Here is a 24,034-nt window from a genome sequence, read left to right as displayed (position 1 = left end):
TGTTTCTCTAGGGGGGGAAGCAATAATATTTCCATTTTGGGAAAAAAAGATGCATCTGGCCACATTCTACTGGACAGCTTTGAGGGATTTAAACAGATACAATCAGCTGATATGAAGTAGCACAGCTCTACCATTGTCAAAATATTTAAATACTTTAATTCCAACTAGAAAGTAGCCAGTGCTCCAACTCCCAATGCCTGTTTCTTAACTGTCCTTTCCCTAGGTCCCCCTGACAAGTAGAAGCTAAGGAGTCAATGTCTATCATAAGAGGGGTCCTGTGGGCTCCTGCTCCAGCTCAATGACTGATTGGTCACAAGTCCATGCTGTAATGTTGGTTTAATACTTGGAATATCACCTCTGGGTGGACTCCATGAGATTTGGAGACAGTATGGGGGGAGGTGAAAGTGAGGGTTTACAGGCCTTCTGAATGGGCCTCAGCAGAATATTTCAACCAACATTTACTAAGCATCTCCTGGTATGCCAGGCACTATTCCAGGCAAAGAAGGTACAAAGACAATAAGACGAAGTTCTTGGCCTTGGGGCACCCACAGTCTGGTGCTCTGTCTTTGGGGCTACTTATCCGCTGGAAGGACGCCAGTTTCACTGAATTGCATTACAGAACTCAGCCTCTGAGCAGAAATGAAAGAGGAAGCAAAGTGCAGACCTAATGACAAAGCTCTTACTGAAGCCGTGACCTAAACAAGCTCAAATCTCTCTACCTTTGGAACAGTGACTGCTGTAAGAGGCCTGGCAGCTAATTAAAACATGCGGTAAATAAGCCAAGCAAGGAACTCTCTGTCCTTGTACACAGTGATTCGAGCGGTCTCCTTACACACAAAAGCCTGTATCCTTCTCTATGGAGCAAATCAGCTATTAAACGATTCATGTTCTGTGTCCTCACTGGACTGGCAATGCTTTGTTTGAATGAGGAAAAAGAGACCTGGAAGGAAATCGGGTTGGAAACATAGTGTTTGGCTAAATAATAACTGCAGTTTTTCTTATAAAAGATTTTTACCCTCAGGAGTGCTATGCATTTGAGGACATGCTCTGATTTTTGTTTGCCCAGTGACTGGAAGCACAAATCACTCTGTAGAGGGTGGGGTGGAGGACCTGGGATCACATGGGACTAGCTGTTTACTGTCGGAGCCCAGTGCCATAAGGGAAAAAAGTTACCTCAACACCCTTATTCCCCCAAAGTCAATAAATTCCAATTGACCACATTTATTAAGTAAATACGTATTAAGCACCTACTGTGTGTCAACTGTAGTCCCTGCTATAACCAAATTCCACCTTAACCATCAGGAAAATTAACATGCAGAAACCGGCTGGGTGCGGTGGTTTGTGCCTATAGTTCCAGCACTTTGGGAGGCCAAGGCAGAGGATTGCTTGAGCCCAAGAATTTGAGACTAGCCTGGGCAACAAATTGAGACACTATTTCTGCAAAAAATAAAACATTAGCTAGCTGTGGTGGCACGCACCTGTAGTCCTAGCTACTTGGAAGGCTGAGATGGGAGGATGGCTTGAGCCTGGGAGGTTGAGGCTGCAGTGAGCTGTGATCATGCCACTGCACTCAGCCTGGGCAACAGCTCAGCCTTGCCTCTGTAAAGAGGTATACAAACCCAGTGGTTCCCAAAGCAGAAGTAGTACTTAAACATGAATCAGACATACATTGTGAGTAGGACATTATTGTTTATACTTTCAGTTATGACTTCGAGAGACTGAACACAGTCAAGTCAACTTGATTAGTCTGTAGGAGTTTATGGGGCATTTGGGAACCCCTACCTCAGAGCAAGAAAAACAGGCCCTATAAATTATCGTCTGACAAAATGAGAATGTTATATTGGCAACTGCTACCATTAACTTCTAATAATGTAGCGATTTTCAATGCAGGAAGGGAATGTATCAAAAACCTTGGTGGGAAGGCAAGGGAAAAATAAAAGGTGCTTTTTCAAGTTACAGATCCCCTCTTAATAGATTTTTGTATGGTAGTGGTTAAGAGCACAGGTTTTGGAGTCAGACTGCCTAAAAGCAAATCCTGGCTCTAATCCTTACTAGCTGTGTGACTCTGGTTAAATTAGATAGCTACTACATGCCTCAGTTTTTGCATCTATAAATGGGAATGACGACATTCATGGTATCATACAGCTGTTTTGAAGATGAAATGAGTTAACACATGTAAAGTAATACTTAGAAAAGTGGCTCCCAGCTGGGCTTGATAACTCACACCTGTAAACCCAGGACTTTGGGAGGCTGAGGTGGGTGGATTGCTGGAGTCCAAAAATTCAAGGCCAGCCTAGACAACAAGGCAAAAATGCCATCTCTACAAAAAATATGAAAAATTAGCTGGGTGTGATCGCATGCTCCCAGCTACTCGGGAGGCTGAGGAGGAAAGACAGATTGAATCCGGGCAGTGGAGGTTGTGGTGAGCTATGATCACACCACCACACTCCAGCCTTGGCAGCAGAGCAAAACCCTGTCTCAAAAAAGAAAAAAATAAAAGTGCCTCCCTCCCAGGTCTTGTCCCACTGCTGCCTCTTACTGACCTACATCAACCATCTTAGTGAGTGCCCCAAATCTCAGACCCTGATAGAATCAACCCTGATGGAAGGGGAAGGAATCTTGGAGGCCAGCTGCTCTTATCCATTCAGGAATCCTCTGTCTGAAATCTCGGCCACATCATCTTGAACACACCCTAATGAGAAGGTTTCCTCCCTGCTAAAACATGTTACATCTCTGGACATTTGAAAGGTCTTCTTTGCATTAAGCTAGAGTCTGTTTCCCTGTTTTCTCTGCCTGTTGGAATCAGAGATAACAAGGTGATTCGCATCCTTTTCAATGATGGAGGCCACAAAGGGTACGCACGAGGACCCTAGGGACAGCTTGCATGGACTGAGCCTCAGCTTCGCCATTCATTGGCTATGTGATCCCGGGCAACGTAATTTTTCTATGCCTCAGATTCCTCGTTTGCAAAATGGGTATCCCAACACTGCCAATCTCCCAGGGTTGTTGAGGATCGAATGAGGTAACATATTTAGAGCTTGGTCCCTAAGACTTAGTCCATTTTATCATGATGTTCATGCTGTGGATCGCCTCTCAGCATTTGCTTCTTCAGGCTACACATCCCTATTTTCTTCACTTGTTCCTCAATCAGTAATTCCCAACACAGCTCACCCCTCTCCTTTGAGTAGCTCCAGTTGCCAGTGTTCTTCCGTATTTATTTATTTATTTTTTCATTTTCATTTTCTTTTTTTTTTTTTTTTGATACAGGGTCTTGCTCTGCTGCCCAGGCTGGAGTGAAATGGCACAATCACAACTCACTGTAGCCTCGACCTTCCTGGGCTCAAGCCATCCTCCCACCTCAGCCTCCCGAGTAGCTGGGACTGCAGGTGCACACCACCATGCCTGGCTAATTTTTGTATTTTTGGTAGAGATTGGGTTTTGCCATGTTGCCCAGGCTGGTCTCAAAATCCTGGGCTCAAGTAATCTGAGTAATCTGCCCGACTACACCTCACAAAGTGCTGGGATTACAGGCGCCCCGCCAGTGTTCCTCTTTAATTACAGTCATGTGCTGCGTAACGACATTTTGGTCAACCACAGACTGCTTATACACAGTGGTCTCATAAGATTATAAGACTGCATTTTTGCTGTGCCTTTTCTATGTTTAGATACACAAATACCATTGTGTACAATTGCCTATGTATTCAGTACAGTAACATGCTGTACAAGTTTGCAACCTAGAGCAACAGGCTATACCATATAGCCTAGGTGGGTAGTAGGTGATACCATCTAGGTAGGTTTATGTAAGTGCCCTCTATGATGTTGGCACAATGATGAAATGGCCTCATGACACATTTCTCAGAACATGTCCCACTTGTTAAGCAACACATGACCGTTTATCCCCAGAACTGAGCCCAGCACTCAGGTGGGCTGTGGTCCACGAAGACCAAGATGTGCCACCCTCTCCCCTGCGTGGTTGTTTATTCATTCACGTATTCATTCATGAACAGTTTTAAGAGTCTATATTTTTATTAAGTGACCCTAAGAGGGAATTGGCTTCTTTTAGTGCACTTATCCTACTCTTGGCTCAAAGTGAACTTGCAGTTGGCTACAAGAAGAGTGAGTAAACTCTTCTGTAAAGGGGCAGATAGTAAATATTTTAGGCTTTGCTGTTCATATGGTCTCTACTGCAACTACTCAACCCTGCTGTTGTCCCACAAATGCAGCCACAGACAAAATGTAAAACTTTATTTACAAAATAGGCAACTGCCTGAATTTGGCTGAGCCATAGTTTGTCAACTTCTGAACTAAAATGTAACATGAATGTGTTACTTTTCTACCTCTCACCTACTGCCTAGTGTTTGCAGTTGACCGTTGTTGTTTTAACACAGTGCAAGTCCTTTCATTTACCTCTAGTCAGCTTTATTTTGTTGGTTTGCCCATTCCTCTACCCTGCCGAGATTTTCCTGAGCCCTGATTGTGCCACTGTCCAAAGTAACCCCTGTCTCTCTTAACCTTGTGTCATCATCTGCCAATGATAAATGTGCCTTTTTATATATTTATCCAGGTAATTGATTAAAATTTTGAACTGGAAAGATCTGAGCACAGAGCCTTAATTTTTGCAACAAGCAACGTCCCTCCTTGTAAATTCTGTGGGTTGTTCAGGACTCAGCCCAGTGCCACTTCTTCCGGGAAGCTATCCTTACAACTGCCCTCCCTTCCCAAGCCACCCTGTCCAGTCTGAGGAGGGTGCCCTTTGAATGTAGTCCATCCTACCTTCCACATACCTCTACCCTAGCACTACCACTGCCCTGGAATTACGCCTCCTCCACTAGTCTTTGTACTCTGTTCCAAATCATGGCACAGAGTAGGTGCTCAATAAATGTTGCTAGAATTAATGAATAAAGGAATGAATGAGTGAATGAATGTGTGGCTTCATGTATGGGTCCTCCTTAGCTTCTTCCCTTCATCAAAAATTACTTTTGGGGGGCTAGATGCAGTGACTCATACCTGTTATCCCAACACTTTTGGAGGCTGAGGAGGGAGAATCACTTGATGCCAGGAGTTTGAGACCAACCTGGGCAACATAGCAAGACCCCATCTCTACAAAAAAAAAATTAAAAATAGCCAGGCGTGGTGGCAAGCATCTGTAGTCTTAGCTCCTTGGGAGGCTAAGACAGGAGGATCTCTTGACCCCAGGAGTTTGAGGTTACCATGAGCTATGATTGCACCACTGCACTTCTGCCTGGACAACAGTGTGAGACCCTATGTCAAAAAAAAAATTACTTCTTTCTTGTTGCCTTCCTTTGATCAGCAGCTTGGTTACTGGAATTTAATAAACTAATTGGAGAATGGTATAAGTTCAAGATAACAGCTCAATGTACCATCGCTATCTCTTCCCAGATTGCCTGGGAGGTTATGTTTTAGAAGAGTGTCCAATGTCCTCATCTCAAAAGTCTAAATAACATGGCAATTTTAGGTGCTATAGGAAAGAGATTTTGGAAAGAAAGGTGAATACTTTATCATCTCCTTCTAATCATATGGCACTGTGTTCTCCTTATTAGGCTTTTGCATAAGAAAAACCTGAACACAGCTTCTTTGAAGAATATATATAAATGTTTATGGATTACAAATAATATTAGTAAACACCATCTGTACCCCATAGAGTGTTCCAGGCTTGTCCCCAGACAGTCTCTAACGAAACAACTCACAGTCTCACCTTTAAAACCAATATCATGCTGTTCAATTACCAGGAAATGCCTGTCTCAAAATCCAGCCTCATCTTGAGAATAAACAATAATAAATAAAGACAGAGTTGGTGTTATGTTGTTGTCATTGTTTTCTTTTTTTGAGATGGAGTCTTGCTCTGTTGCCCAGGCTGGAGTGCAGTGGCCGGATCTCAGCTCACTGCAAGCTCCGCCTCCCAGGTTTACACCATTCTCCTGCCTCAGCCTCCCGAGTAGCTGGGACTACAGGCGCCCGCCACCTCACCGGGCTAGTTTTTTGTATTTTTTAGTAGAGACAGGGTTTCACCATGTTAGCCAGAATGGTCTCGATCTCCTGACCTCGTGATCCACCCATCTCGGCCTCCCAAAGTGCTGGGATTACAGGCTTGAGCCACCGCGCCCAGCCCATGTTGTTGTCATTGTTAATAAATTATTGAAAATTATTGAGGGTCTCATTCACACCGGTATTGGGGTAGATGAATCCTGTACCCTGAAGTACTTGGAGTGACCTAACTCCTCTTTGGTTAGAAATTCAATAGGGAGTTTTTTTTGTCACTAGTAATTGAAAGCTGAGGGTTAAGACCTGGGATTTATTTCCCAAACACAGCTCATTCAGTTCCTTGACATATATTCTCCTTTTTTTTTTTTTTTTTTTTCAGTTAGAAATAGGGCCTTACTATATTGCCCAAGCTGGTCTCAACCTCCTGGGTTCAAGTGATCCTCCCACCTTGGCCTCCCAAAGTGCTGGGATTACAGGCATGAGCCACCACACCTGGCCCAAAATCAGAGTAGGGGGTGCAAACTGGTGGCTCTAGGGCCAACTCGAGGTAGAAGCTATGTACAGTGTTGTCTTCTTTCCTCCTTTGCTCCCTCTCTCCCTTCCTTCCTTTTCTATGTATAATGTTTGAGCTAGATTTTCTTTTATTTATTTATTATTATTATTTTTTTTTTTGAGATGGAGTTTTGCTCTTGTTGTCCAGGCTGGAGTGCAATGGCGCGATCTCAGCTCACCACAACTGCCTCCGAGTTCAAGCGATTCTCCTGCCTCAGCCTCCTGAGTAGCTGGGATTACAGGCACCTGCTACCATGCCCAGCTAACTTTTTGTATTTTTACTAGAGACAGGGTTTTGCCATGTTGGCCAGGTTGGTCTGGAACTCCTGACCTCAGGTGATTCACCTGCCTCAGCCTCCCAAAGTGCTGGGATTATAGGCGTGAGCCAGCGCACCCGGCCTAGGTTTTCTTTTAGCACAGTATGCACTCCCCTATTCATCACAGTTTCTTCCATTCCCTGTTGCCTGTCCTACACCATGTAGCTTTACGTATTTGAATTATTTTCCTGGCCCCTGAAGACATTTGAGTTTTAGACCTCTGTATTCAGAACACTGAGTAATTTGCAAAAGGGAAGGATATTTATAACAGTTATTATTTCAGAGCGTTTACTATGGACAGACCGTGCACGAGAGGTACTTTCCACACATGATTTCACATATCCTACATCTTTAGGAGGCTAAGAAAGATGAATTGGTCCAGAGCCACAGAGTTGGTAGATAGCGGAGGCAGGACTGATAAACAGCCCCTCCAGAGTAAGCCACATTACAACACGTGACAGCGTGTGCTGTTCTCAAACGATCGCACCTGGTCCTCTGCTTAAAAATTTAAAGAAATAATTACAGAGGCTTTAACTCAGCAGCAAACTACAACTGGATCTGAAATTTAAAACTTAGAAAAGAGAAAAAGCAGATGAGCCCCAGAGCAAAACTGTTTAAAAAAATTACCCGCTATGGCAGAAATCCTAAATGACATGAGAACAAGAGGTTTTTCTAGGCTGCTTTTAAACTAACTGTTCTTGTGTGCATGTGTATATATACTATATTTTGTTTAAAATGTTTTTATTTTACTAGATCCTGAGTGGAAAATTTTATTTCTCTCAGGACAGTGCAAACAGAGCATCAGAGCCGAAAGCTGGCAGCTATGTCCTCAGAAGCAGAACCAGAATAGGGAAGGGGTGGCAGGAAACTGGGAAAATTCTGGAAACCTCTGGAAAATTCCAGGCTAGTCAATCTTCAGTGGTGACAGGAGCCCTCTTACCCTCCCTCTGGGTTCCTAACAGGGGCCAAGTGAAGGAGATACAGTAACAGTCCCACAAACTACTAATCTTCTATCTTCAGGAAGTGGTGCGTTTACTGAATTCATGTTTATCAGGGCCTGCTGCTGTGCTCTGTGCTGAAATTCTGAGGCACAGTCCCTGCCCTCCTGGAGCTTAGAATCTAAAGATAAAGTCTTTCCCTTTAAATTCCACTTACTCAGAATTTCAGATATTTCTGGCAACCATTTTCAAGCATGAAATGTTTTCTAGAACCCTGAGATTTTTGTCAGACATGGACTGTATCCTCCAGTATCTAGATCCCAGGATGCTAGGGACTGAGTTGTCTTCCTTCTCCCTAAATTCATATGTTGAAGCCCTAATCCCACATGTGACTATACTGGAGATAGGAGCTTTAAAGAGCACTAACGTTAAATGAGGTCATAAGGGCAAAGCCCTAATCCGACAGAACTTGTGCCCGTGAAAAATAAGAGATACTGGAGCTCTCTCTCTGCATGTGAGTCCCGAGGAAAGGTCATGCGAGCACATGGTGGGAAGGCAGCTGTCAGGAAGAGAGGCTGTCAGAACCCGACCATGCCACACCCGGATCCAGTCCCCAGAACTCTGAGAAAGTAAATTTCTGTTGCTAAAGCCACTAAGTCTTTTGTACTCTGTTTGGTAACCCAAGTTGATGAATACACAGGAAAACTTCCAGACCATGTCATATTGATGAATACTAAGCTTGCTTGTGCAATGGAGAGCTGGAGAAAGAACTGCCCTCAGTGTGAGGCTGTTGGCTTCTCATCTTCACTCTTGTCTTCTGAACTTGCCTAGTGCATCTGAATTTGAACAGTAAAGCCATTCCATGGGAAGCAAAACCTAGAAGAAAAAGACAAGCTAGTACACTTTTTCAGTATGCATCAAAACTTGGATATTAATCACAGCTAAGAAGGAGAAACCCTCTACGAGGAACTCTAAGGTGGTTAGTGATCAATGAACTAACCAGGTGGTCTGCCCTAATTATAGAATCTATAAAGAGGAAAACAGGAAGGCGTATGTGTAACCATTCTGCATGTGAAGTTCTATATGGTTGTCCCTTGGTATCTTAAGAGGGATTGGTTCCAGAACCTCTTACATACACTAAAATGCCCAAGTTCTGATATAAAATGACTTAGTATTTGCATATGACCTATGCATATCTTCCCATATACTTTAAATCATCTCTAGATTATTTATAATTACCTAATATATTATATTATATAGTATATGTATTACATGTATATATGTATTATATATAATACCTGAAATAATATAATACCTAATACCTTCCTGCTAAAGGGAACTCAATGTTCCTTAAAAATCTCTCTCACCATCATCTCTCATCATCTTTCTATTATCAATCAGATCATCAGCCAGGCGTGGTGGCTCATGCCTGTAATCCCATCACTTTGGGAGGCCAAGGCGAGTTGATCAACTAAGGTCAGGAGTTCAAAACCAGCCTGACCAACATAGTAAAACCCCATCTCTACTAAAACTACAAAATTAGCTGGGTGTGGTGGCACATGCCTGTAATCCCAGATATTTGGGAGGCTGAGGCAGGAGAATCACTTGAACCTGGGAGGTGGAGGTTGCAGTGAGCCAAGATCAGATCAAGCCATTGAACTCCAGCCTGGGCAGCAAGAGTGAAACTCTGTCCCAAAAATAAAAAATAAGATAATCAATGGGCTGCATAGATACCCATGCACCCTGTGCATAGTAAGTTCTCGATAAATATTTATTGATAATAATGATATAATAATTTTACTCTCGCAGTTGCCCTTGACCAATGCCAGCAACAATATCATTTAGTTTGGAATTTAGAAATCATATCTTCATGGGATCAACCCTGGATGTCTCCATCAACAGAAGATTTCCTGGAAGTTTTGGGATCTTGCTGATATGACCTCTCGTTGGTGCCAAATTCTATCAACCTTGAACACATCTCCAGAATGTTGAGACTATTCTAAAGAAGACTTTTGTGCTGAGGATTATTAAAAAGAAACTTCCTGTGACATCTCTAGTCCGGTTGGAAACAAAGCAATCATACTCCTGCTAAGCAGATATGCTGCTGTGGGCTCTCAGCATGTGGCTGGAAGGGTTTGCTGCTCCCTGCAGGCAGTCCCCATCCATGACTGCACTTGCAGCTGGAGCCTGAGACAACTGCTCCATCCTGGGAAGCAGCCTTTCTATACCTTTCTGAGAGCCCTGCATAACACACAATAACATGTTGGATTATTTAACATTACATGTAAAGGTCAAGGGAAAAAACTGATAATGCTGAGTCTAAATGACAATTGGGAATGAGTAAATCTGATTGTCTTGGTAGTTAGAGACCTGCTTTCTCCTCCTAATAGTATTAGGTGGCTTAGCCATCTAAGCTGTCATCCCCTATTCCATTGGATTCTCCTGTACCCTTACGCTCTATCTTTAATCTCTTTTAAGAATATGCTACCAGCTTCTGAAGGACAAATATCAGAACTATGAAGGAGACAAAGGAACTCCAGTTATAATAAGATAAATGCAGATGAAAACCACACTAAGACACCATTTCTCAATCATCAGATATGCAGAAATATAATATTGGATAACATACTCGCTCTGTTGGTCATTCCAAGGGCTAATAGGCATTCTTATACATTATTGGTAGGAATGCAAAATAGTATAACTCCTATAAAGGATAATTTGGCAATATCAGGCAAAATTATACATGCATTTACCCTTTGATACAGCAAACCCACATGAAGACTCTATCCCAAAAGAAAAGAATATTAAAAGATTGGAATATCACCACTAGCCAAATCCTAATGAAATGAAGGATCTAGACAGTGATCTCCAGTGGCTGCTAGGAACACATAAAGAGAGACATCATGTGCTTCCTGGTGAAGTTCACAATAAACCCTGTAACATATTATTGCAAAAAAATCAAACTGAGTCAGATCAAGCCTCTAGATTTAACTACCAAATTATAGGAACTATAAGGGACAGAGGAACATATTAAACAACACCATAGAAGATGCAATCAACAAAATCCAGACTGTAGGAAACAGTATAGGATAAACAGTCTGGCTGAGAATCTTCCAGAGTTCGTGAAAGATATGAATCCTTAGATTTAGAAATCACAGTGAATCCTAAGCAAAACATACAGAAAAAAAATCTATATTTGCACATTGTATTGAAAATGGTAAAAACAAGATCTTGAAAGCAGCCAGAGAGAAAAATATCCAGAAAGCATAACTCATGAAAAATAGGAGAAACTAACAGATTGAAACCAAAATCTATTGTTTTTAAATGACATACAAAGATCTAAGGTCCCCTTCCCAGAGACAGGCTACCTATGGGCAACAAGGAGAAATAACATAGGTACACAAACTCTCTGCTTAAAATCACTATTTGTTTCGAAATCACTCTTGGATGGGGGCGGTGGCTCATGCCTGTAATCCCAGCACTTTGGGAGGCCAAGGCGGGTGGATCACTTGAGGTCAGGAGTTTGAGACCAACCTGGCCAACATGGTGAAACCCCATTTATACTAAAAATACAAAAATTAGTCGGGCATGGTGGTGCGTGCCTGTAATCCCAGGTATTCGGGAGGCTGAGGCAGGAGAATCGCTTGAACCCAGGAGGCAGAAGTTGCAGTGAGCCAAGATCACACCATCGCACTCCAGCCTGGGCAACAAGAGCAAGACTCCATCCCCTGCACAAATAAAATAGAAATCACTCTTGCCTATTTTTCTTGTTTCTATTAAGGAATGGGAAGAAACTGTGTCCAGGTAGGAGAGTTGAAATTAGATGTCACTATTAGTCCTTGATTTCTGCTCTTAGGGAACGAATAAAAGCAGTTAGCCAGCCTTCCTTGCTTGGCGGGGTCACTTCGTTGTGCTTGCAAAGGTTTGCTTGGGTTCTGAGCAACAACTCTGGTGTCTGCCATCGACACCAAGTGGGAGACACCACCCCAGGGGTGAGGATGGTTTGCACAACTAAAGAAGCCATTATTTTGGTTGAAGACAGGAGCTGGAGGAGTACTACTTGGATGGTGCATCTGATAAGATAGGAGATCAGGGAAGTGCAAAACTCTTCTGGCTGGTCTCTGCCTCCCGGGATCCTACAATTTCTATTATGTGAAATCAAAAAGAATCACAGTACGAACTGCCTCAGAGAAGAGAAGTCTTCATTTTGGCAGACCACAGAACAACTTCTATGATCATTCGGGCCTCGCTGAAAAACCAACCAGGGCAGGGCACTACCTGCTCTGGCTTGGAAAACCACTGAACCATGGCACTTGGTGGGCCAGCCTCAGCCAAGGCCACAGGGACCTTAACTGGCACAGACAGAGATCTGAGCAATACGGCCCCTCATACAAAGCCTTCTATCATCACCCCATCTCAGCTTGGGCTGAGACTTTCACTTCCTTCCCTTCTGGCACATGAGCCATGGAAAACCAGCACAGTACCCGACTCCGCGCATGCAATTATCTCATCTAGTTCCCACCCTCTGAAGTGGTACCTATCCCCGTTATATATGGGAAGAAACTGAGGCTTGGAGATACTAAATAACCAGTTGGTAAGTGGAAGAACTTGCAAGACTGGGTGACTGCAACACCCACATTCTTCACCATTGCCATAAAAGGTTTCCACATATTTAGGCCAACCTGGTGGCTCAAGCCTGTAATCCCAGCACTTTGGTAGGCTGAGGTGGGCAGATCGCTTGAGCTTAGGAGTTCGGGACCAGCCTGGGCAACATGGCAAAACCCCATCTCAACAAAAAAGAGCTAGGTGTGGTGGCATGTACCTATAGTCCCAGCTACTCAGGAGGCTGAGACAGGAGGATCACTTGGGCTGAAAAGGTCAAGGCTGCAGTGAGCCGAGATCACACCACTGCACTCTAGCCTGGTAGGCAGAGTGAGACCCTGTCTCAAAAACAAGAAAACAGAACAAAACAGAAAAGGTTTCTACATATTTAAGACTCCTGCTCCTAACGCCTTCAATTATGGGAATTCAGGCTTGCACACCCCAACTGATTTCATAAGCTTCATCTAATAATCTTTATCTCTTTTACTCTTAGAGAGAAAACTGTTCTACCAGCACCCTTCAAAATATTTACTCTCTCAAGAGAGAAAAGGTTATCCTCTAACACTTTCTCAGTCTTAAGAGTGCCTGGCACAGTCAGATGTGGTGGCTCACGCCTGTAATCCCAGCACTTTGGGAGGCCGAGGTGGGTGGATTGCCTGAGGTCAGGAGTTCAAGACCAGCCTGGCTAACATGGTGAAACCCCATCTCTACTAAAACTACAAAAATTAGCTGGGTGTGGTGGTGCACACTTGTAGTCCCAGATACTCAGGAGGCTAAGGCAAGAGAATCACTTCAACTGGGGAGGCAGAGGTTGCAGTGAGCCGAGATTGTGCCACTGCACTCCAGCCTGCGTGACAGAGCGAGACTCCATCTTAAAAAAAAAAAAAAAAAAGAGTGCCTGCCACATAATTCCTCCAAAAAATACAATAATTTTTTCTATTTGTTTTAGAGATGGGTATCACCATGTTGTCCAGGCTGGCCTCAATCTCCTGAGCTCAAGCGATCCTCACGCCTCAGCCTCCCCAAGTGTTACAATTACAGACATGAGCCACCATGCTCAGCCAGCAATTACAGGCATGAGCCACCACGCTCAGCCATAGAAGCAGGTCTCCAGCCCTAGAGCTAGACCATTTCTTCAGTGTCTCTGGCCAGGACCACTGAGGATGATAAAGGCTGCTGACGCCACAGCACTGACTGCACCCTGAGGACAGCAGAGCATTGCCAAAGAAGCCCAAACTGTTCAGTGGATGAACAGATCCCAGGTACCTGGGAGGCTGAGGTGGGAGGATCACCTGAGCCCAGGGAGGTCAAGACTGCAATGAGCTGTGATTGTGCCACTGCACACCAGCATGGGTGACAGAGTGAGACCCTATCTCACAAAAAAAAAAAAAAAAAAAAAAAAAAAAGGCCAAGCACGGTGCCTCACTCCTGTAATCTCAGCACTTTGGGAGGCCAAGGTGGGCAGATCACCTGATGTCAGGAGTTTGAGAGCAGCCCTGCCAACATGGTGAAACCCCGACTCTACTAAAAATACAAAAAAAAATTAGCTGGGCCTGATGACAACCGCCTTTAATCCCAGCTACTTGGGAGGCTGAAGCCGGAGAATCATTTGAACCCGGGAGGCGGAGGTTGCAGTGAGCCGAGACTGCGCCACTGCACTCCGGGCTGGGCGACAGAGTGAGACTCCGTCTCAAAAAAAAAGTAACAGGACATGCCCCAGACTGCCTGCTACTCTACAAATGATACCCAAAGGCACATTTCATCAAGGGGCTATTGAGAAACACCTGGTTTACAAGGTTTTGAAAAGTTTTCAAATAACCGTCACTTGAGCTTCATTCAGCAGTTAGAGAATCAACCCAAGGATAGAAAGGGTGATATTTGATGTCCTGTGACTACTGCATTTATTTCAGTAATGTCAATATTGGCAGCAGGATGGGCATAAATTGGGTGGGGAGGGTATTTTCTTCTTAATTAAAGGCCTTTCCTCACCTCATATCTATTCTCATTAATCAGTAACTGGAGAAAGCCACCTACGAAAGATTTGATTTTTCAACGGTGTTTTATTTTATTTTCCTAAAAGGTCAGTTGGACAGGCCAAGGAAAATTTCCCCCCAAGAGTCCTTGGAGATTATTTTGAGCTGAAATAGCCACTATCACAGTTGGCTGAGCACTAAATGAAAAATAGTGTTAGATGTCAAATTAATATTTTAGGACCGAAAATGTATAAACCCTCCCTGGCATGTCGGCCGGCGTGATAGCAAGCGTTAGCTACAAAACTGCAGTGATGACTGGAAGGCCAGAGCCACAAGTGGCCATCAGTTCAAGTGCGGAAATCCAAGAGCAGGAGAGAGAATTACGGGGAGTAGGTCTGTATTCATCAAATTCGGCAGACGAGAGGGGCAAGAAAAGACAAGAGTGATGACGTTTTTAAATGAATTCATTGTGTGAGATGACTGCTGGGTGAAAAGCAGTGGATTAGGGCTTTGTCAAAACCACAGCTGAAGCCTTAAGAGAAAAATATGATATTGTAGAAAATGACAATGGAAGATACAGCAATGTGACAAAAGCAGGCTACAAACCAAATGCACAATATTGTCCAATTTAAAAAAAAATAATATGAGAGGGGAAGCACACATGAGTGAGTGCCAGAAGCCTGGTTTTGCCACAGAATGTTCTAGAATGTTTTCTTAAAAAATACGGATCCCTTGGCCCCACCCCTAGAGGTTCTAATTTATTAGATCCGGTTTGGGTCTCAGGTATATTGGTTTTTAGAAGCTTTTTAGGTGGTCCTCTCTGATATAGAGAGAGAAAGAGGGGGTGGGGGGAGGGGAAAAAAGATCAGAGAGAGCTTCATAGGGCATTTTTTTTTTTTTTTTTTTTTTCTGAGACGGAATCTTGCTCTGTTGCGTAGGCTGGGAGCTCAGTGGTGCAATCTCGGCTCACCACAACCTCCACCTCCTGAGCAAACAATTCTCCTGCCTCAGCCTCCCAGGTGGCTGGGATCACTACGCCCAGCTAATTTTTTAAAAATTTTTATTATTAATATTATTTTAGTAGCAACAGGGTTTCACCAGGTTGGCCAGGCTGGTCTCAAACTCCTGACCTCAGGTGATCCACCCACCTTGGCCTCCCACAGTTTTGGGATCAGAGGCATGGGCCACTGTGGGGCATTTCTGATGTAAATGTTTTGCCAGTGGATTTTCTATATTTATGTATTGCTCCATGAATATGCATTGCGTCTACTCTCAGAAAAGGTTATTAGTACAAATTCTAACTGAACTTTTTAGAAGAAATAGCCTCCGGCAACAATAATAATAATGATTAATGTTTACAAAGTGCTTCCTGAATGCCAGGCACAGTTTTATTAATGCTGCCATTTAGTCTTGAAAATAACTCTGATGTAGGCACCAGTATTGCAGCCATTTTATAGATGAGAAAAACCAGAGGCCAGAGATTCTAGCTCAGACAACTAGAAAGAGACACAGTATGAGCACAGGGACTTACTGGGAGCCTGAGGCTTCACTCCCACATTCTATTTCATCCTAGTGAACAGGATGCTTCGGACAGGAAGAAGTCTGTGGTCCAAAAACCCACCTGAGGCACTGAGGGCTCCCCTCGGATCACATCGTCCCATACACTCTGGCTCCTGGGCCTCAGGGTGCCTGCTTTGAGCTTCCCTGGGAAGTCATGGGAGGTTTCTTCCTGCCTTCCCATCAGTGTCCTATTCCTTCCAGAGACTTCCCAGAGTTTGCTACTTGCCTGACAGGAAGAATTCTATCACCAGGCAAGCTAGACAGAGGGAGAGAGAACGAAGAAATTGAACACCCCAGGACACTGGCTGGCTATTAAGGCATGCCATCAGCAATCCTTTGAAAAAATTCTTAATTGGTTTTTTAAATTGAAGTGGAGAATGAACTTCTATGAAGTACCCCACGCCACTGTACACGAGGATACGCATATGAAATCTGCAGGGGTTTTGACTGGAGAGAGGACAGAGCATTCACTGAGATTATTTTCCCATTTCACAGATGGTGGTGCCAAGTCATTAAGGAATGTCCTAAAAGAGAAAAGAATGAGTTGATGCCCCTCCCAGAACCAAGGGTCTTCGCTAGTACAAAAGTATTCTGTGGATTTTAAAGATTTTACAAAATCAGTAGGTATTTTAATTCATTCTCTTTCATGGTAAGTTTGCCAGATAAAACACAGCATGCCCTGTTAAATTTGAATTTTGAATAACAAATAATTTTTTGTAAAGTATGTCCCAAATATTACATAAAACATATATATGTGTGTGTGTGTATATATATGTGTGTGTGTGTGTGTATATATATATATATATTTGTGGGTTTTTGTGTGCTTTTTTTTTATTTGAGACGGAGTCTCACTCTGTTGCCCAGGCTGGAGTGCAGTGGCGCGATCTCGGCTCACTGCAAGCTCTGCCTCCCAGGTTCACACCATTCTCCTGCCTCAGCCTCCCTAGTAGCTGGGACTACAGGCGCCCGCCACCTCACCTGGCTAATATTTTGTATTTTTAGTAGAGATGGGGTTTCACCGCGTTAGCCAGGATGGTCTCAATCTCCTGACCTCGTGATCCGCCTGCCTAGGCCTCCCAAAGTGCTGGGATTACAAGCGTGAGCCACCACACCCAGCCAAAACATATTTATATTTTAAAATTATTTGTTGTTTATCTGAAATTCAAATTTATCTGGGAGTCCTGTATTTTTATTGGCTTAATATGGCAGCCCTATTTCGTGGGAAACATGATTTATTTTCTCCTTGGAGATTGCTTTTTTTCCTCAGTGTCACCAGCTCAATGATTTGAAGAAGCATAAACCAGAAAATTAATCCCAGTCCATCCTTTTGTGTCAGACACCCACAGGGTCAGCTGCTTTGGTAGCCAGTGAGTATTACATGTTACAAATGCACACATGCGTGCACACTCACCCACACACCTTTAAATACACACGCATACACTTTCACATCAATGTTCTCACACTCATACATACAGATGCAAATGGATGCTGTTTCTCCTAATATCCTAAAATAAAAATCCCTCACTCCGTTCAGATTTTCACGGCTTTCCAAACACATCACTTTCCTTTTTGGTCAGTGCCTGTCTGTTCAAGGAGAAAGTCATATCCCCAGCTTGCTTTGTGTGCTCAGCTACGCTGACTCGGCTTCCCACAGAGAAGGCTGGCACTAAGACTTTATCTCTTGTATTTCAGAAAAGTTGAATTTCTCTTTTCTTGCCATTGCATAAAACTGCCTGTTTCAGTATAAAGGGATGAAAGTTGTCTTAGGGTCAGATAATGAATGCAACTTACTAACAAGAAAAAGTGCAGAACGGAGAATTGAAAACTCAAGCGATATAATGAAAACATTTGAAAATGAGAGAGAAGAAAAAATTTTTTACATATTCACAGGAAGCAGTGTAGCACAGTGGTTAACTCATCACTCCTATAGCCAGGCTCCTTGAGTTACTAGATGGCCAAATTATTTACCCTAATCCGTAAAGTGGAAATAATAACACCCCTTCCTAAGCTTGTTGTGATAATTATGTAAATATACAGAAGATGTATGAAATTGTATCTGACACATTGTGTTTGCTCTTACAACGATCTTTGATTTGCCAAACACAGCAGTAGCTTCTTCATGCGTATCCTCCCATAGAATTGTCGAAATAAGCCTAGAGATGTGTGGACATGAGGAAACCGAGGCTCCAAGAGGTTGACTTGCCCAAGGCCACACAGGTGGCATGCAGCAAAGCCAAGATTCGAGTATCAGTCTCAGGACACAGTCACCCTTCTCTCAATCACCCAGTATTAAGATGACTAAAGGTGGAAGGTTGATGGTTCTTTAGAGAGGTGACAGCATTCCGTCTATGATTGTTGCTTTTGTGGGATGGTGGTGCGTCAGGAGAGGTTTGCAGTGGTGCTTTTGGGGGAGGACAGGACTTTTTGTTTTGGTTACAGACCTCACCCAAGCGTCTGCCAACCAGATGAGGGCCTTACTTTCTTGTGACCTCTCCAAGCAAATCCCCAGGAAACGGGAAGCCCTGATCCCAGACTGCCTGGCTTTCCAGTATAAGGTAGGGTCTATCAGCTTGTGGGGGGTGGGGGGACAGTGGTGCCAGCAGGTGCCCCAGGACTCTATCCTCAAGTCTCTTTCTATTTGCACACTTACCATAGATCATTTCATTCAGTCCCTTTGTACCATTTATAGGCGAATGATTTCCAAATTCATGTCTCTAGCCTAGACCTCTCCCCTGAACTCAGACTCACAACTGCCTACTCAGCATCTCCACTTGGATATATAATAAACATCTCAGAGTTTACAAATCGAAAACTATATGTTATTTAAAAAAGCAAAAACCTGCTTCACTTCCAGCGTCCCTGGCTCAATCTATGGCGATTCCATTCCTCCAATCGTGCAGCCCTAAAGACTTGAGGTCACGCCTCACTTCTCTCTTCTTATGGCTTGGCTATCCAATCTGTCAGCTCATCCCATTGGTTCCACCATCAAAATGCATCCTGAGCCAGACCGCCTCCCATCATCTCCATGTCTACCATTTTGTCTCACCTGGACCATTGCAGTAGACTCCTGGTCTTCCTGCTTCCAACCTTGCCTCCTGCCTTGGTCTATTCTTCATACTGCAAAGTACTCCTGTTAAGACATAACTCAGGTTACACCACTCTTTTGCTCAAACTTCTCCAAAGCCTCCCATTTCAGAGGAAAGTTAAGGTCTTCCATGACCTGAAAAGCCCTCCATGGTCTTAGCCTGCCCCAGCTCTCTCCAACCTCACTTCCTGTCACTATCACCAGCTCCACCTGCACCAGCTGCTAGGCCTCCATGCCAGTCCTGGAATAAATCAAGCGTGCTCCTGCACTGGGTCTTTGCACTTGCTCTTCTTCCCACTGGACATACTCCATCCACCACAAAGTCCTCACGATTCACAACCCAATGTCCTTCAACCCCTGCTCAAATCTCACCCTAACAGAGAGGATTACTGCATCCACCTGCATAAAACAGCCACAAGCCATCCTCATCTGAGCATTCCCTCTCCCCTAAACTGTTTTATATTTTTTTCACAGCATTCATCCTTTATCAGCACCTGATGGGATCCATTCATTTATTCACTTATTGACTGCATCCTCTGGAAGGGAAGATCTTTGTGGATAGAGATTTTGTCTGCTTTATTGACTGCTATATCCTCAGTGACTGGAAGGATGTGTACACACAGTAGGTGCTCATAAGTACTGAGTGAATGAGTGAATGGAAAGAGCCTTCTAGATAGTCTCGTGCCAGCTGAACAGACTGCTTCAGCTTCCCTAGCATGCAATCAGGCTTTCAGAAGACTCCATCCTGTACTCCTTTCCATCTAAGGAGTCACATTTCTAGGATGATACTACATAGTTTCTTCCTCCCTTCCTCCCTTCCTCTCTCTCTCTCTCTCTCTCTCTCTCTCTCTCTCTCTCGCCCAAGCTGGAGTGCATGAACTTTTGGCTTCCAGTGATCCTCCCACCTCAGCCTCCCAAAGCACTGGGATTACAGACATAAGCCATCATGCCCAGCCACACAGATATTTTCTGATGGCTTGCTTTTGTGTTTTGTATCTCTGCTCTGTTTGATTTGGCAGAAAAGGCTCCTGCACAAAGCCACGTGAAAGTCTCCCTGTATGTCTTGGCTGCTCCTGTGCTCCTGATGGAAATGTGTCTGGGGACATTATTCTAAAGGCTCCAAATCAACCAGCAAATGATGAAAACCTCATTGCTCAAGTAGAGAAGAAAACAAATCCATCCATCCTGACTCCCACTGCCATGGAAATCCTAAAAGAGTTCAAAAGGCCAGTACAGGCAATGCTTGCAGCTTTTCTTATCCTCTCTTGTCATTTCAGGGGATTGTGTTTGCAGGCACATGCTGAGAAGGGGAGGCCTTTTGAATGGAATGCACCAAGAAGGAAGCTTTCCAAAACCCAGGCTAATCATCTGCAGCAGCATCAACATAATTATTATCATGTGAGAAGTTTGTAGCCAAACTCTTTGGTATATCTATTAGGGACCCTCAAACCACACCAAGTGCTCAGCCTCTCTGCAGAAATTCACTCACCCCTTAATCAAGCAAGGCTATTAGAGGAAAGCTTTGCTGATTCAGCTGGGAGGCATCAGCCAATCCTCCAGCTTCTGCAGCATCTCCTAACAAAGTGTTGCTTCTGGAACCCTAGAATGAACATTGAACATTCATTGCAAGTGTCAAATACCAGGACCTGTGATATCTCTGTATCCTTTCCTAAAAGGACCCAGGTATATCCAATCAAAAGATCCAGGTAGGCTGGGTGCCATGGCTCATGCCTGTAATCCCAATACTTTGGAAGGCTGAAGTGGGCAGATCACTTGAGGAGAGGAGTTCGAGACCAGCCCGGCCAACACGGTGAAACCCTGTCTGTACTAAAAAAAAAAAAAAAAAAAAAAAAAATAGCCAGGTGTGGTAGTAAGCACCTGTAATCCCAGCTACTTGGGAGGCTGAAGCAGGAAAATCACTTGAACCTGGAAGGCGGAGGTTGCAGTGAGCTGAGATTGCACCACTGCACTCCATCCTGGGTGACAAGAGTGAAACTCCATCTCAAAAAAAAAAAAAAAAAAGAAAGAAAAGAAAAAAGATGCAGGCATAGCAAAGGATAAATGACTATTTTTCTCCAGAATTATTATTAGCAAAATTGTCACTAGGCCAGAGTGCCTATTAATGGGTCCCAGGTTCAAGAATGCATGTACCATCCACATAAAGACAGTGCCCCAGTGGGGGTGCTTAACTCTGCGGTTTTGGATACTTAGATCAGCAATGGCACCTGAATATTTCTGAACATTCAGCCGGTAGAAATTTCTAGCTCATCTTTTAAGTATATATATACATCTGCGTACATCATATTTGATTTTATCTGTCATCCATTTTTAAGACAGACCACTATTTTGTGTAAAATTAAGAAAGAAAATGATTTTGTCAATTAAATTAGAGTGAGTCATTGATTGTAAGATGTGTCCTGATCAGAGACTTAAATTGTAAAAAACTGTGTGTCTTAGAATTGCGTGTGTGTGTGTGTGTGTGTGTGTGTGGTGTAGGGAGAAGGAAAGATGAAATTTTTAAAAACTAATGTAGGTGGTTTGGAGCAATTTTAATATTTAATATTCTTACCATTTCTAAGATTAAGGAAGGTAACTATTATATTGTTTTAACAAACCTACCTAGAGGAGTTTAATAGAATTTAAAACATTATCAACTGCATGAGGCTGTTTCTATTTCAGACTCTAGTGAACACATACAGATTTCTGTAATGTGGAAATGAATTATCTAATTGCTCTTCCTGCATGCTCTTCTTGAAAGGGCTAAGCCAGGTTCAGTGCTGCTGCCTCAGCAAAGCACATATGATTCAGTAACGTGGCAAAATGGCTTTCATTCTAAGATCTCGCATTCCCTCCAGAGTTCACTCCCTCTCTCATAGCCTCCCCAGACCTCTCTTGCCAGTGGTCATTTTCTAGATATATCACTAATTTCTTACTTGCAAAATCAGAGAGTAGAACTAGATTGATTTCTTTTTTAAGTTAAATGTCTTTCTTTTCTATTTTTTGTAGAGGCAAGGTCTCTCTGTGTTGCCCAGGCTGGTCTCAATCTCATGGGCTCCAGCCATCCTCCCACTTCAACCTCCTAAAGTGTTAGGATTACAGGCACATGCCACCATGCCTGGCCTTGGCTGAATTCTAAGGATTCTTTCTGCTTTAATATTCACCTTTATACTAATTCCTTCTGCTTTAATATTCGCCTTTATACTAATTCCTCTTTGACTTTACAAGCGTTGGCAGCAGCAGGCAAATATTTAATGAGAATATTATAAAAACAGAGTGAACTTTTTTAGAGCATTTACTATGTGCAAGGCACTAAGGTCATTGCTCTGCATACAGTATTTCATTTAATCCTTGAAGTGGCTCTGTGAGGTAGATATCGCTATGCCCATTTTATAGATGCAGACGCTGCCAGTGAATGCCAAGAAAGGGTTTTTTTCTGTGTGACAAATTTATTGAGATATACTTCACATACTTCATAGCTCATCCTTTTAAGAGTACAATTCAGTGGTTTTTGGTGTATTTAAGGAGTGGGGCAACCAGCACCACAATCCATTTTAGAACCTTTTCATCCCCCCAAAAGGAAACCCCATCTCCTTTAGCAGTCACACCCCATTCCCTATTTTCCCAGCCCCTGGAAACCACTAGTCTACTTTCTGTCTACATAGAGTTGCTTATTCTGGAAGTGTCCTATAAATGGAATCGAAACCATATGTGGTCTTTCCAAGTAGGGTCTTGAACCCAGGTCTTTCTGACAGCAGTTATGTTCACTGTATGCTCCATTGCTAGGTGCTTTGAAAGACAGAGGTAAAGTAGGAGACTTGCATTTTTTTAAAGAAATCATTTTATATATTTTCTAGTAACATTTCAATTTACAGACTGTCCTCTGAATAAATCTGGTCAGGGAAAAAATTATTCCTAAAACATAAAGCCATTGTTAAAGGTCAACATTCAGCAGGACAAGATGAAATCACATTCACGATATCTGTGTTTTTTATTCGCTTACCCCCATCTTTCATCTCATGCTGGTATAGCTGACAGAACTAGAGAGAACATCGAATGTTACCAAACAGAACCTGGCACATCAAACTCAGGGAGAAGAGCATTAACAGTTTTCCAAATTTATGCATTGATAACAAGCATTTTAAGGTTCCAAAATGCAGTCGATTGCTAAAGAGTAAATACAAGAGGCTTAGACCATTTACAGGATGGAATTAGAATGGCATAATTCAGCAGAGGGGATAGACTTCTTCCCAGGAGAGACAAGAGAAGTATAAAACTACAAAGAGACACCCTCTGGGGAAGCAGTCACACATTTGAGCATGCTGTCTGGTTAGAGTAGGCCCAAACTCAAAACTTTTATTTCCAGCCAGTGACCCCAGACATCTACACACCCAATCTGAGTCAAGCAGAAGGAATTGTTCTTTTCTATTTCAAAAACTTCATGGGGGCCAGGCATAGTGGCTCACACTTGTAAGTCCAGCACTTTGGGATGCCGAGGCAGGTGGATCACTTGAGGTCAGGGGTTCGAGACCAACCTGCCCAACAAAGTGAAACCCCATCTCTACTAAAAAAAAAAAAAACCAAAAACCAAAAAAAAAAAAAAAAAAAATTAGCTGAGCATGGTAGTGCCCACCTGTAATCCCAGCTTCTCAGGAGGCTGAGGCAGGAGAATCAATTGAACCTGGCCGCGAAGGTTTCAGTGAGCCAAAATCATGCCACTGCAATCCAGCCTGGGTGACAGAAAACACAAACAACAACAACAAAAAACTTCATGCCTCAAACAACAACAACAACAACAAAAAACTTCATGGGGGGAAAAAGCTTTAAGCACCTAGCATCCATTGTGCTAGCAAAAGCTAGTAATATTCATGCACTGGAAACTTGTACTAACCAGGGTTCTCCAGAGAAAAGAACCAGTAGGATATACATACAGGTATATTGAAAGAGATGTATTTTGAGGCATTGGCTCATGCAACTGTGGAGGCCGAGAAGCCCCACAATCTGCCA

The 24,034-nt window shown here is 43.2% G+C and overlaps 1 long non-coding RNA gene across 1 annotated transcript in view; it reads right to left on the bottom strand.

Annotated features, from left to right (window-relative positions):
- Window positions 1-5,660: 5,660 nt before the first annotated feature.
- LOC105483688 (uncharacterized) overlaps window positions 5,661-24,034 on the bottom strand; it is a 55,113-nt gene continuing 36,739 nt past the window's right edge. Inside the window, exon 4 of the long non-coding RNA XR_011608959.1 lies at window positions 5,661-8,686. This is a non-coding gene — a long non-coding RNA (uncharacterized lncRNA). The remainder of the gene's footprint in view (window positions 8,687-24,034) is intronic.

The sequence above is a fragment of the Macaca nemestrina genome, chromosome 10, assembly GCF_043159975.1.
Source record: "Macaca nemestrina isolate mMacNem1 chromosome 10, mMacNem.hap1, whole genome shotgun sequence".
Classification (NCBI taxonomy): domain Eukaryota; kingdom Metazoa; phylum Chordata; class Mammalia; order Primates; family Cercopithecidae; genus Macaca; species Macaca nemestrina.
The sequence above is the reverse complement of the archived record's forward strand: the minus strand, read 5'-3'. Positions and strand labels throughout refer to the sequence as shown.